Raw genomic sequence first — 12802 nt, forward strand, 5'->3', positions numbered from 1 at the left:
GCGGGGGTCCGAGGGCGGCAGCCCCCGGTAGCGGGGTCCCAGGGGCCAGTGGCGGATCCAGAAATTTTTTTCTATGGGTTCACTTTTTTTGTTGGTCAAACTTTCACAACCATATGTTAAGGTTTTCGGGCTGGGATGGGTCGGGTCAGGTCGGGTCACTTTTTTTAGTGGCCAACCTTTTCGGTTCAGTTCTTCAATCTCTTTATATTATAAATCATATAATTGAAAATGAAACTTGAATGTAGTGAACTTATTTTAAACTTTGAAACTAATTAGGAATAAACTAATAGCACATTCAACATTAATAACCGGTCAAAACAAGTATAAACTTTGGGTTTATTTAAAATCCAACTTAAAAATTGAACCTGTTTAGAACTATCTATAGGATTTGGTTAGTGATCAACATTTTTGTATATTTAGACTCCATACTTATATAGCAAATTATCATCTAAAAAAACACTATTTTAATTCGATCATCTTTTTACCATATTATAAAAAGTTTATATCTAATGATTTCACCCACCTACAGCCCGCTCACCTATTCTTAATTTGTGATTAGGTTGTTTTTTTTTTTTTTTTTTTTTTTTTTACTTTGAAACTAATTGAGAATAAACTAATTGCAAATTAAGAGAATTTGAAGCTAATAAACAATTTCAAAGTTATGTTGGAATAATTATCTCTTTGGTAAAATCCGAATCTGGCTCAAAGCTCAAAAATCCAACTTTTGGAATGGGGTCGATGTATGGAAACCCTATTTTGTCAATGTTAGCAAAAAAGTGTGAAGAGATGAGAATCAGGGATCGAACTCGGAATCTCTTACTTAGAAAGGAGGCTCAACACCACTGAAACAATTGATATATTTTGTTATGGGTTCACCCCTAATCTATTTATGGGTTCCTTCTATGATTTCTTTATACGTTTCCACTAAAAATTTCAAATCGACTGGGTTCCTGGGAACCCGATCTTTGATGCTAGATCCGCCCCTGCCAGGGGCGGCAGCCCCTGCCAGGGTCCAAGGGGCAGAGCCCCTGGCTGGGGTTTCTAGAAATTGGCTCATTTCGAAGACAGTAATTCGTAGACAATTCAGACAGTTCACAGTGACAGACAGTTTTATGTGTCCATTGCGTTTTAGAAATGAGTCATTTTTATGTGTTTTCTGGCCATTGCGTTTTACATATAAGACATTTCTTTGTGTTTTTGGTGCATTGCGTTTTAGGTAAAACACTTTTTTATGTGTTTTCAGTCCATTGCGTTTTAGAAAACAAACATTTTAAGTGTTTTCTGGCCATTGCGTTTTTACAAATAAGACATTTCTTTGTGTTTTTTGTGCATTGCGTTTTAGGTGACAGACAGTTTTATGTGTTTTCTGGCCATTGCGTTTTACAAATAAGACATTTCTATGTGTTTTTGGTGCATTGCGTTTTACAAATAAGTCATTTTTTGTGTTTTTGGTGCATTGCGTTTTAGAAAAATGTCATTTTTTAGGTTTTTTTTTCATTGCGTTTTACGTAACTGGTGGTTTTTCTATTCGTTTTACGCAACTGGGTTTTAAATTTTTTTTTTAATATAGCAATAGTATACTCGTTTTAAAGATAAAAAAACGCTCGTTTTTTTTGTGCAATTTTTATAAAAAAATAATGTCGTATGAAAGAGTTATTAACGTTTAAAAAATGGGGGGGAATTGGAGGAGAGATAAACTATTGGCTTGGATTGACTAGAATGCCCTTGAACAAACTCACGCGCCTCTTTTCTTCCTTTTAATTTACCTGATTTAATCTTAGCCCTTGATTAACTTAATGGATGGTCAAGATCACTTCCTATCCTTCCTAGCCAAATAAACTTCCTATTGTATCTCCACCCCTAAAGTGAAATCAGGTGTGATTTCTAAAAGAAAAACCTGCTTTTTTGTCCTTTTCCTTAGGGACATTTTTGTCATTTGAAATTATATTATATAAAGATGATTGCAGATGATGAAACAACAGCAGTTTCATCCACTGGAATTATGGTCACCGGACATCCACCTCCAAGTCTTCAACTCCACCACCGCCACCCCCCCCCCCCTTCTCATCACAGCCGGCACCACCACCTCCTTCTCACCACAGCCAAATCCACAACCCTCTATCAACCAAATCCACCCAAAATCAAAACCCTGAATTCATATGGTCACCTTCACAGAAAAACAACGTCACATAACAACAACTTCACGGTCACCGTCACTCTCTCTCTCTTTCTCTCTCTTTCGATCATCGGTGACGTCAACGTCAGTAGCAGCAGCGTTGTTACTCTTGCTCCGCCAGTGGATGTCCGGTGACCACGAGCATTGTTTGGAGAGAATCAGAGGTGTTTGTTTAGAGTTTCTATTGGCGCAGATTCCTGGTGGGTTTTAGGTTGCAGGGGCGGTGGTTGAAATAGGGTTGTTGGTTGCGGTGGTGGATGGGTTGCAAGGAGTGGTGGTGGGGTGGGTAGTTGGGCAGGTGGGGGAAAGAATTCTGTGTGTGTTTATAGAGAGAGAGAGAAACAGATCATCGGTGGCAGAAGGGGGGAAAGAAGAAAAGGGGTAGGGGTAGGGGTGGGGGTGGGGTAAGTAGTTGGGCAGGTTGGTAAAATGACCAAAATGTCCTTCATAAAAGGACAAAATAGACATGTTGCAACAGTAAAAAAGGGGGTTTTTGAATTTTGGACTAAAATGGCAATAAAAATGAAACCACAGAGACCCATATTTAAAAAGTTTGAGATTTGGACTAAAATAAGCCCAAACTACAGGGACTAAAATGACAGTTTACGCTCAAACAAATTTGTACATATTTTTATTTATTTTTTTACAGTCCTTTAGGTGCATATTGTTACTTATTGTGTGTGTTTATTTTACTCATTGTGCGCTCTTGTTTATCACTTAGACTTGTTACTTATTGTGTGCTTTTGTTTTGTTCATCGTGTATTCCTGTCGTTCGCTTGCAGTCTACGAATTTTGGTGCATATAGTATATTAGTCATTGTTTGGTGCTTCTTGTTTTCAATATTTCAAAATACAATATACATATATGGTTTATATATACATACAAAACCTATTTTCAATTCGTATGAAACTTGATGGTGCGTTGAAACTCGACAATGATATATTCATTAACTTTGGCCAAGCCGAGCGGTAGTATGTTATGATACTATAGGACTGACAATCCTATTTTCAAATTTCCCAGAGCTTGTGGGGAAGTTTGGGGAACAACAAAACTCGAAAACACACACTTCAATTAAAATCATTTTCAAGTCATCACATGTTTGAATGTATTCACCAACAAACCATACTATAAGTTTTATACTAGACAAGACAATTGGTTTATACAAGACACATACAAATTGGTTTTTAGACAAAACAAGACAAATGGTTTAAACATGACACAGACAATATGGTTTACACATGGCATAGGCAATTTGGTTTACACAACACAAGGACAATTGGTTTTCAAGTTAAAGATATTGATACGTGGTTGAAAACCGGTGATTGTAATTGTTTAATTTGATGTTTTTACACAAGTTTTAGGTTCGAATCGCCTACTCTTGATTAGATTTGTGTTTTGCAGGTCTACTGGAGTTTAAGGAGCTTTTCGGGAGCTTTACGGGTCACCGGAGTGAAAACGGGACCACCGGGATGCGAAACGGGTCAACCGGACTCAAGAAACACGAAAAAAAAATAGAAAGAGAGGTTCCTGGGCACCGTCGCCGACGCACATATGGGCCGTCGCCGACGGGTTTTGTAAATCTCCGTAGGCTGATTTTCACCGTAGATAGGAAGATAGGCCGTCGGCCATTTTTCAACTACCACACACCGTCGGCGACGGGCCCTCTGGCCGTCGGCGACGGTTCGCCGGAATGAAGATCGCGAATTGGGGACTTTTGTGCTATTGGAACGAATCAAAAGGGGTTGTTGGCCATCAATTCGGGGGTTACAATCTAATTTGAGTTTTGAACTTCAACTGGGAGCCATTATCACCCACCATATCATCTCTATTCCACCTACCATCCATCCTACAACGCGAATTCTGATCCGAATCCAAACCCTAGTTTCATCACCATTACAATCATTCTTCAACCTTCCATCCATTCAATTTCTCCACCACAAACCCTAACCATTCCTTCACCTTAAAGCTTCATGATGATCCAATTCAAGTTTACAACATCCGGTGATCAAGTTTCTTCGATCATGCGTGGCTAATTCCTCTGAGGTTTCACCCCGGTGTAGGTTAATTGTAAGTCTAGGGTTAAAACATTGTTCTTGGATTGATTTTGTGACAAATTGCTTCTTGATTTGAAACTTATGATAATTGTCTTGCATTTGTATTGAATTCGTAAACCGTCGAGTGAAGATTAAACTTGACTTTATGAAATGTTTATGTGCAATTATGCCTTGTCTAGGTTAGAGTTTACATGTTCTTGGTAACAAAGTGTATTGTGGTCCGTTCTTTATAACGTTGATAGCTCTTGGCACCTAAGCCGTGTAACACTAAACTCGTTAATCGTTTTTGCAATTGAATCAATCTTAAAACGTGTAGGAACCCTAGGAATGCAATTACCGAACCGGGTGTGAACCTTGTTTTCTTATTATTGTTCAAACAATCATTTTCACTTCTTGCGTTTAGTAATCGTGAGTAGTTAATTTAGTTAATCACTTTAGTTATTCTAATTCACAACTTCCAATCAAACAAAAACATACAAAAACAATATAGCAAGCTTCATAAAAGTGACAACGTCTTATAATTCAATCAAATCTGCATACAAACCACATACTCTTCGTGGTTCGACCCCTTGCTACCACTAGCTATTTGTTAAGGGTAATTAGGGTATATAAATATTATCTTTGACCGGAGCGCGACACTCCGATCAAATTTTGGCGCCGTTGCCGGGGAGTGCGTGCGCTTTGTGTTTGGATATTGTTTGAATTATTGTGATTAACTGTTTAATTTGTTTTGCTTTCTTTTTGTATTGTCTTTTTCCTTGTTACGCGGGGTGTGTTACTTGTGCAGGTTACAGGTAGTGCATGCGTACATGAAATTCCGGGAGGACTTCACCGTTAGTCTACGAACCGGAAATTGAAAGACTCGCGAGAAGAAACCTAGCAAGTCGGTTAGAAGCAACTTTTGCTTCTAATCAAACCAACCAAACACCACCACTCACACCGACCATTGAAACCGATTCAATGGCAAACCACAATTCCAACCAAGAATTTAACCCAACCCAAAACCCCCACCCAAATCAATTCCAATCCCGAGGAACCTTTTTCCCCGCTCAAGAGCAACCGGGTGGTAACACCAATGCAAGACCACCTACTCCACCTTTCCGAAACCAAAACACCAACAACACCCAACGAACACCTCAACAACAACCTCTTCACCGACAAGCATCGTTACCTATTAACCTTGATGATCGGAATGTCAACTCCGATCGAAGAGGTAACCGTGATCACGACAATCCCGTAAATGAAGACCCGTTTTTCAACATCGACGATTTAAGGAATGCAATTCCCGATGACGAACCGTATAGTGTTCCCGGTTATCAATCGCCGGAACACGTAAGCATTCATACGGAAAATTCGGACGATGGGGGGTATTACGATGATCGAGCTAATGATGATGAAGATTGGGGCTACGTGAATAGGGGAAACGTATACAATGCTCGAAGGTACGATGATGAGGAGTTTGGGTCTCAAAACGCCAATTATGTTGGGGAAGATGATTATGGGTACGGAGGTGGAAGAAACGATGGCTATGGGAATAACCGTCAACCACAAAACAATAACCAACGGAACCGGAATGAAGGGTTTTACAACAACAATAATAACAACAACAATGTAAACCCTAACCGGATTCCTCGTTTTGTGGGAGGTGGTAACCCGAGGGATAATCGAAGAGAGGATCGAAGGGGTGGAAGACGGGATAATCGAAGACCGGTCGATCAAGAAGTTAATGGGCCACAACGTCGTCAACAACCTCCACGGGGAGTAAATGACCGTTTCCGACCGATAGTGACCGAGAACAATTCTCCGATAGTATGCGAAAGGAGGATGTTTGATTGTAAGCCGCATTACATCAACATCCTTCCTCATTTCAACGGAAGGTCCAATGATGAGCCGTACACCCATTTAACGGAGTTCTTGTCTATTTGTGATACTATTGGAGGGCATAATTTCGCACTAGAGGAAGTGAAGCTTCGGTTATTTCAATTTTCATTGAAAGATAAAGCAAAACAGTGGTTCCTTACACTTCCGGCCAATAGTATTCGAACTTGGGAACAAATGCAACAAGCGTTTTTGGATGAATACTATTCCATGGCCAAGACTGACGATGCTAGAGATGAAATTCGGTCATTTCGTCAACTTTCAAGTGAGCCTTTACATGAAGCATTCACCCGATTCAAAGAACTCATGAGGAGATGCCCACATCACCAAATAGAAAAATGGGAATTGGTGAAATGTTTCGTACGGGGTTTGGATGATGCAACTTGGAATCGGCTTGAGACGACAAGCAATGGTACACTCTTGAGCAATCATGAGGATGACGATTGGGAATTTTTGTAGAGGATGAGCAAACGATCCAAACAAAAAGAATCGGCCGATAGAGCAAAAAGGCATCCGGTTTCCCGGTCACTTCCCGATCTCGATTCCAAGGATCGGATTTCCACCTTAGAGCGGGAAATAGCTCAATTGAAAAAGAAGAAAGAGGTGAACGCGGTTCAATTCGAAGTGTGTGAAGATTGTGGTGATATTGGGCATAGCACCATGCAATGCCCAACGGGATCGAGTGACTACACCGAGGAGGTAAATCAAGTGTATGGGGATCGAAAGCAATACGACATGAATTCCAACACTTACAATCCGGGTTTGAGAAATCACCCTAATTTCCGGTATGGTAACGCCTCAAATCAAATGAATCCGAATTTCCAATCGGGTAATCAAGGTGGTCAAGGCGGGTCCTCATACAACAATCGTCAAGGTGGTAACCAAGGGGGTTACCAAAGGAATTACAATCAAGGGGGTAACCAAGGGTATCAAAACCGTGAAGGTAATTATCAACGTGGTTACAACCAAGTCGGAAATGGGGGTAATGCTTCTAACTCCCAAGGTGATGATTCGATTAGTTCGAAATTTGATGCTATCATGAATGCTGTGAGTACTCTTACCAATTCACACCATGAGTTCAAAGCCGAAGTGAAGAAAGAGTTTGAAGTGAGGGATAAATCTCAAAAGGCATTAGAGAAGCAAGTGGGGCAACTTGCTCAAGAGATGGCTCAAATTCGCGGAAGTGGAGGAGGACTTCCAAGCGACACCACGGTGAACCCTAAGCATCAAGGGTCGAGCTCGAAAAACACACGTGAGGTACAAATAAATAAAATTTCTTTACGTAGTGGTCGAGTGATAGATAACGATGTTGAGCCACCACCACCCAAGTTTGTTGAAGGGGTGGTGGAAGATGCGAGTGATGATGAAGAGAATAACGGTCGAACGGGTCAAAATAAAAATGAATTAAAACTCAACAAAGATACACCCGTTGCGACCGTTCCCGTCCCAAAGGCTAAGGACAAGGGTGTGGAGGGTAATACCGCCCCTTTTCCCGAAGCTCTTTTGGGACCATCTAAGAAAGTGGTAAACAAAAGAGGCCCACATCAAGAAGAGATGTGGGAAATTTTTAAACAAGTTAAAATTAACTTACCACTCTTAGATGCTATCAAACAAATTCCTTCATATGTGAAATACTTGAAAGATTTATGTACCCAAAAGAGAACTCACAAATTTCCTAAAAAACTTGATTTAACCGAAAATGTGAGTTCGATTCTTTCGGGTGCACTTCCACCAAAACTTCAAGATCCGGGGGCGCCCATTATTTCAATACAAGTGGGTGAATTCAAAATGACACGGGCACTTTTGGATCTTGGGGCAAGTGTGAGTATCTTGTCGGGTAGCTTATATGACCAATACGATTTTGGTCCACTTCAAGTGTCTAACACCACCGTGGTGTTAGCCGATTTGACTCCTAAACTACCCCGTGGGATAGTCACGGATGTAATAGTCAAGGTCGAGGACTTTTACTATCCGGTGGACTTTCTTGTATTAGATTATGTTTCTTTGGACCGAACCAAGCAACCAACGGTGATCCTTGGTCGACCATTTTTGGCAACATCGAATGCCCAAATTAATTGCAAATCGGGCACGGTCGACATGACTTTTGGTAACCGTCGGTTGCGGTTAAATGTCTTTTCAGGATTAACGGATCCTCTAGTTGGCGATGAATGTTATATGGCGGACATCGTTGACGAGTGTATACCTCTATGTGACACTAGTGTCGAAGAGGAAAACACAATAGAGGAGTGTTTCATGTTTGACAGGTTGCAAGGAGAAACAAATCGGAGCATGGATGAAGAGATGAAAGAGTTGGAGGTTATGGCGGCAAAAGAAGGAAGGCCCACTTGGACACATCAAGTGGAAAGTCTTCCGGAAAGCATAGATACGAAGTTGAAGCCGTCATTGGAGGAACCTCCGGCATTAGAGTTGAAGGTGCTACCCAAGCATCTTAAATATGCTTATGTGGGTGAAGGTAGCACGCTCCCGGTCATTATTGCATCCAACTTAACCGGGGAGCAAGAAGAGAAGTTGATGAAGGTATTGGTCACTCATAGAGCCGCTATCGGGTGGACCATTGCGGATTTGAAGGGAATTAGTCCCTCAGTGGTGATGCACAAGATCATCACGGAAGATGGTATGAATCCTTCTCGCGACACACAAAGAAGACTAAATCCAAATATGCGAGAAGTGGTGAAGAAGGGAAGTATTGAAGTGGCTAGATGCGGGTATTATATACCCTATCTCGGATAGCCAATGGGTGAGCCCGACACAAACAGTTCCAAAAAAGGCGGGTATTCAAGTCGTCACAAATAACGCAGGTGAAGAGGTCGCCACTCGGCCGGTAACCGGGTGGCGTATTTGTATTGATTATAGGAAGTTGAATGCCGCAACTTCCAAAGACCATTTCCCTTTGCCATTTATTGACCAAATAGTTGAGAAATTGGCCGGACAAAAATTTTATTGTTTTCTGGATGGTTATTCCGGATACAATCAAATTGCTATACATCCGGAAGACCAAGCAAAGACCACTTTTACTTGCCCATATGGTACTTTCGCATTTAGGCGAATACCATTTGGACTTTGTAATGCCCCCGCCACCTTTCAAAGGTGTATGATGAGTATCTTTTCAGATATGGTGGGGGAGTCTTTGGAAATCTTTATGGATGATTTCTCAATATTTGGGTCATCATTTGATACATGCCTTGACCAACTCGAAAAAGTTTTGAAAAGATGTGTTGAGAAAAATCTTGTTTTGAGTTGGGAAAAGAGCCATTTCATGGTTCAAGAAGGGATTGTGTTGGGGCATGTAGTGTCGAGTCGTGGGATAGAGGTTGACCGTGCAAAAGTGCAAGTTATTTCTACTTTACCTTATCCCACGAATGTTAAGGGTATTAGATCGTTTTTGGGTCACGCGGGGTTTTATAGAAGATTTATAAAAGGGTTTAGCGATATAACCAAACCCCTATGTAAATTATTGCTAAAAGATCAACCGTTTGAATTTAACCAAGATTGTCAAAATGCCTTTAATGTGCTAAAACAAAAGTTGGTTGAGGCCCCAATCTTGCAATCACCGAATTGGTCGTTACCATTTGAAATTATGTGTGATGCAAGTGATTATGCGGTGGGGGCCGTGTTGGGTCAAAGGGTAGATAAGAAACCGGTTGCTATTTACTACGCAAGTAAGACTCTCTCGGATGCACAATTGAATTACACAGCTACCGAGAAAGAGCTACTTGCGGTGGTATATGCGTTGGATAAGTTTCGTGCTTACATATGGGGTACTAAGGTCATTGTTTATTCTGACCATTCTGCAGTTAGGTATCTCATGGACAAGAAGGATGCGAAGCCGAGGCTAATCCGATGGGTTCTCTTGCTACAAGAGTTTGACCTAGAGATTCGAGATAAGAAAGGGAGTGAGAATGTGGTCCCGGACCACTTGTCTCGACTGAGTGTGGAGGATTCTTCCCGTGAAGAAACCAATGAGACTTTTTCCAGATGAGCAAATTTTAAAAGTGGGAATATTACCATGGTATGCTAATATTGTCAACTATTTGGTTACAGGTGACCTGCCGGCTCATTGGGATAGAAGGAAGAGGTTGCACTTCCTATCTCAAATCAAGTATTACACGTTGGAAGAACCGGACTTATTCAAGTTTTGTCCGGATCAAGTCGTTCAGAGATGCATACCCGACGAGGAGATTCCTAGCGTCTTGATGCACTTGCATTCATTTGCTTGTGGGGGCCATTTCAGTGGTCACAAAACCGGGCACAAAGTGCTCAATAGTGGCCTTTATTGGCCGACTATTTTTAAGGATGCTTTTAATTTCGCTAAAAATTGTGTTGAGTGTCAAAAGTTAGGGAGTATATCAAAAAGGGATGAAATGCCCATGCAACCGATCCTTATTGTAGATATTTTTGATGTATGGGGGATCGATTTCATGGGCCCATTCCCTAATTCGCATGGCAATTTATACATTTTGGTGGCGGTTGATTATGTATCCAAATGGGTCGAAGCGATTGCCACCAAAACGAATGACCACACCGTTGTTTGCAATTTTGTTCGAACGAATATAATTTCTAGATTTGGGGTTCCCCGGGTGATCATTAGTGATGGGGGATCTCATTTCAAGAACTTTAATTTTGGCAAACTCTTGAAACGGTATGGTGTTGACCATCGAATTGCTACTCCCTACCACCCACAAACAAGCGGTCAAGTTGAGGTTTCCAATAGGCAAATAAAAGAAATTTTGCAAAAGACCGTTCGACCCGACCGAAAGGATTGGTCAACGAAGTTGAATGATGCTTTATGGGCTTATAGAACGGCTCATAAAACACCTATTGGAACCACTCCTTATCGCTTAGTTTATGGGCGAAATTGTCACTTACCAGTTGAGCTTGTGCATCGTGCTTGGTGGGCTATAAAAGAGGTTAACATGAAATATGACGATGCAGGAAAGGAGCGAAAGTTAAAGCTTTGCGAGTTGGAGGAGCTTAGGGAAGAAGCGTACGAGTGTGCCTCAAAGTACAAGGATGACATGAAAAGGGCACATGACGCGAAGTTGAAGCCAAAGGAGTTTGAAGTGGGTCAAAAGGTTTGGCTCTACAATTCGAGGCTTAAATACTTCCCCGGAAAGCTAAAGAGCAAGTGGATGGGCCCGTATGTGATTACACGGGTCGGGAAACTTGGAGATGTTACAATTAAGGACCCGAAGGACGGGTCGAAGCAAACGGTTAACGGTCACCGCCTTAAACCATTCCTTGATGGTAACGAAGAGAAAAAGGACGCAAATGTGGAGTTGGTATGTTTCTTGGTAAGCGTGCCAACATATGAGGTGAAGTAAAAGGGCCGGTAACACGTTTTGTAAAGTTATGTATACCTATTTAATTGTTTGCGTATTTGGATGTGAATCGTTTCCGGTGCATACTAACCTTTCTTGATTGTGTGAAGTTCAGGCACGCCAAACGGGTCATGAAGATACAAGGTATGTTATAGACTTGATTTGGTGCATTGAGGACAATACACGACTTTTTGGGGGGTGGTAGGGCCGTTAACGGTTATTTGTTTAAAAAATTTTAACTTATAAAAAAATCACAAAAAGATTTTTAATAATTTTTAGGAATTTTTAATGTACATAGTCCCTTTATTAAAACTTCATATTTTTCTTCCCATAAAAAAAAATTAATTAAAAAAGTGAAAATACAAAGACCGTCGCCGACGGTCTACCTTTGCGTCGCCCACGGTGCCTGTAATCTTCCGTAGCCCCAAATTGTCCGTAGACAGGGACTTAAGCCGTCGCTACCCAAGTCACCAAACACACACCGTCGCCGACGGTGGGTCTGTCCGTCGCCGACGGTCCCTGGGTGATCAGCCGACGCTGGTTCGTTGTTTAAGCTCATGATCGCATTAAAACCCTTTATAGGGTATCCAAACTTGACCCAAAACATCTTTTTACCACACATATGACCCGTACACCTTGTCTAATGCCCCAAAACATCCAGTAACCTTCATCAATTCTGCATTCACGTTTCTTTCTCTCTCTCATACCCTTCTTCTTCCCCAACTAAACTCTAGAAACCCTAAACCTTCTCTTCTTCATAACTCTCTCAATTCTCCACCAAATCGCTCGATTCTTGAGTCTATCTTGAGTGATTTTCAGAGAAGAACAAAACCCCCATAACCAATTCCATCAATTCTTGCTTGATTGTAAGATTTCTGGACGTGCGTGTTAGGGTTCTTGAAGAGTGTTCATCCAAGTTCTTGTTTTTACACTTTTCTTTGGTTATTCTTGTCAATCTTCACTAAAGGTATGAACTTTCACTCCATTTATGCATGATTTTCATATATTGTTGTGATTTCTTCCGAAATTTTAAACTTATTGTTTAAGAGTAGGTTGTTTATCATAATGTAGGATGTTTAAGCATAAATTCAAGGGTGTTTGCTTGATTTGGGTGGGATTTGAGCATGCTTAGTTTTAGTGATGTGATTACACTAAGATTTTGGCATGATTGAACATAATAGTGATGTTGAACATTGTTGAACCATGATTTTTTTTTATTGAAAAATCTTAGGAATAACCGTGTTAGTCAATATAGATGATAAAATGAGCGACTTTGGAAGTTTAAAAAGGCGATTTTACATCTAAAATTGGATTAAAATTCAACATTACATATTATGCTCAAGGTTTGAGATTGT

This window comes from Helianthus annuus, chromosome 6 (assembly GCF_002127325.2).
Source record: "Helianthus annuus cultivar XRQ/B chromosome 6, HanXRQr2.0-SUNRISE, whole genome shotgun sequence".
Lineage (NCBI taxonomy): Eukaryota > Viridiplantae > Streptophyta > Magnoliopsida > Asterales > Asteraceae > Helianthus > Helianthus annuus.